This window comes from Sinocyclocheilus rhinocerous, unplaced genomic scaffold (assembly GCF_001515625.1).
Source record: "Sinocyclocheilus rhinocerous isolate Xijiao unplaced genomic scaffold, SAMN03320098_v1.1 scaffold5049, whole genome shotgun sequence".
NCBI classification, from domain to species: domain Eukaryota; kingdom Metazoa; phylum Chordata; class Actinopteri; order Cypriniformes; family Cyprinidae; genus Sinocyclocheilus; species Sinocyclocheilus rhinocerous.
This window is the reverse complement of record NW_015659981.1, coordinates 2,333-5,551: the sequence shown is the minus strand read 5'-3', so window position 1 is coordinate 5,551 and position 3,219 is coordinate 2,333. Positions and strand designations below refer to the sequence as shown.

General features: G+C 33.6%; 1 pseudogene; it reads left to right on the top strand.

The window, feature by feature from the left end:
* On the top strand, window positions 1-2,970 carry LOC107724761 (gamma-parvin-like; annotated as a pseudogene).
* The last annotated feature ends 249 nt before the right edge of the window (window positions 2,971-3,219 follow it).

Sequence of the window (3,219 nt, the reverse complement as noted above, 5' to 3'; positions counted from 1 at the left end):
CCCTCTATACAGTCTGTGCATGTTTTGATCCCAGGCAGGGTAGCGGGGGTTCAGTTACATATAGAGGAGATCGCATTGAGCACTGACGCCCAGGTACGGAAACTAGAGGTGATCCTGACAGCTCTCAACGAGACCTTAGGGCTGAACGAGGAAACGGCCAAATGGAATTTTAAACAGGAGGCAATCAAATCAAATCTTGTCACTAACCTATTTACATATTTATAAGTATATGTCCACCGTTCTCCAACCCTGTCATCTGTCAGTCATTCACAGTAGAGACCTTTTGGCTACAATGCATCTTCTGGTGGTTATGGCGAGGCATTTCCAACCCGATCTAGTCCTGCCTGTAAACGTCAGCGTGGATGTCATCCAGTGTGAGGTGATTAATATTGAAATTATTTAAATGTGTAAACTAAATGTTTCAAAATTACACTGGCCGTATATTAAAGAGGTTGTGAAGTCACTAACACCACAATACTGCTGTTTTAGGTGGTTGCTAGGGTGTTGCCAATATAATATAATTTAATAATTTTCACAATTCATCACTGCATATTATTTAAAAAAATGAATATGCATATTGTAAAGAGCAATTATTTTCAATTTATTTGTTATTGCATATTTGAAAAATTACTATGCATATTATAATGAAAAAAAAATGATTTAATGTTTTCATAACTTTTCACAGTTTGTGACTTCATATTATTTGAAAAATGAAAATTTTAAAATTAATTTGCATATTTTAATGAACAATGTTTTCATAATTTTTCACAACACATTGCATATTATTAAAAAAATAATATGTATATTATAATGAACATTTTGTTTTCATTATTTCTTACAGTTCATCACTGCATATTAAAAAAAAAAATCAATATTCATATTATAATGAAAAAAAATGATGTCATATTTTGTCATAATTCATCATTCCATATTTTTTGAAAAATTGACATGCATATTATAATTTTTTCATAACATTTTACAGTTTATCTCTACAAAATATTTTTAAAAATCATATGCATATTATAATGAAAAATTGCTTAATTTCTGGAACACAATTCATCATTGCATATTATTAGAAAAATTTATATGCATTTTATAAAAAAGGGGGAAAAAATTCTGCTCATGTAAAAAAAAAAAACTTTTCCTGCTCATGTATCAAATCTGCACATCCAGAGAAAAATTGTATTAACCAATATTATAAGAGCCTGATATCCATCATCCAATCAAATCCAAATGGAATCAAGTCCCACATTATTCATTTTGAATATTCACTGAGCAGTTAAATTACATTACAGAAGTCAAATATTCACGTTGTCAGCATTCATTCAAATCTAATTTGTTAAACAGGTCACAAAAAGTGGCATCAAGGCAGACAGAATTCATCACATTTCAAAGGTTTGTGAAGAACCTCCTTCCCTATTAAACATTCAACTGCACTTTGGATCTCTGTGACACCATCCAAACCAGTGTTTTCATGGTCTGTTGTTTGTCTCCGCAGTAATTCCAGTGAAGTGCTTGAGAGAGAATCTAACAGTGAGTCAAACAGAGGCTGAACTCTGAGCCTTTTCATTTCCATATTTATAAGCATCAGTAACTTTCAGATAGTGGAGGCGTATAAAGAAGAAAGCGTTTGCTTCTTAATCTCTCTCTTGCAATGTCTTTGCAGAGGAATGTCCCATTGATGAGCTCTTCCAGCTGGAGGCTCACAAAATTGAGACCGTGAAAAAGGTTGCGATTTAGTTCGATACGTCTCTAAATGTAGCCTTTGACACATGTCTTTCACAGCTTCATTAAGTTTTCTTTCCTACAAGCCATTTTGCACTTTGTGAATAAGAACATCATCTCTGGGACTGAATGTGACAGACCTCGACAAACAGGTATGCTAACCCTAGTTTAAAAGCCTCATGGTGCATTTTTTTCTAGAGGTCAACTTAAAGGTTAAAGGAATAATCCGCCCAAAAATTAACATTTGCTGCAGATGTAGATGAGTTTGTTTCTTCATCAGAACAGATTTCATTAAGATGTTTTTACCTTCAAACCATTGCTTCCAGCTAATACTTTATTTGAGTTGTCTATCTATAATATTCGTCTGAATCAGGAGAGAAATACGCACAGATCAAGCACCGTTTAAAACAAGTGGAAACAGTCCAAAACAGTTGAAAACAAATATGTTGGTGGGTTTGGAAGTGAGAGGACAACAAGAAATTGATTTTTTAGAATTAAATGATCACAAAAAAATATATATTTTATAACAATACAAGCCTTTTATGGGCTTGTTTTTGACGTCTCATGTTTTGTTAGTTTGCAGATGGAGAGATTCTGCTCTTGTTGATCGGTCAGTTGGAGGGCTTCTTCATATCACTCTGCGAGTTCTTCCTTTGTCCTGTCGGGAGCTCAGAAATGGTGAGAACCTGAGAGAACCTTAGAGTTTTGCATTTGCACTGAAACAAGAGAACCATGTTGTTAGTCAGCTCCATTTCGCTTTACAACAATAAGAAAAATTTAATCCAGGCTTATAGGATTTTACATCAGCGTAACTTCACAAGCACCTCCAGGAAATGTCTCGCCGTTGTATAATTAACGTCTCTTAGGATGACTGTGGATATGACAGCAGAGCAGCATAAGGCATGTTAAGAAACCGAGGGTAATGCAAAAGACAGAAATCAAAACTAATGATCTTATGGTTGCCAGAGAACTCGCAGTGTTGCAGATTTACATTACATTTAGTTGTTTGTTTTAAAAAAATTTGATCTTGTTGTCATTGTTGTGTATTCCCCTATGCAGCTTCATAATGTGACACTTGCACTGGATCTTCTCATAGACCGAGGACTTCTGATTCAATCCGTTGACCCTCAAAGTAATTAATTTGGGACAGTCTAAACCCTATAGTGAGCTGCCTTGTTGTCGAGTGTGTACATCCCAAACAAAACCACTTGAGAAACTCAAATCTTATTAGGCAGCATTATTTTCCTGCCATCTGTTTGATATCATATATTGTTTAAAATGGTCTGTTTTTGATGTTTTAATCAAATGTTTTTATTTAATATTAAATATTTTCATAATAAATATTTTCTTGTAATTTTTTTTTTTTTTTTACTTTATTTTTATGAACTTCAACACAATAACAATCAAACAACACTCCTTCATGGGTACATACATAAATATTTTTCCCAAAGTATAACACAAAAAGTTAAAGAAATTTCAGTCTGGTCAACTGGT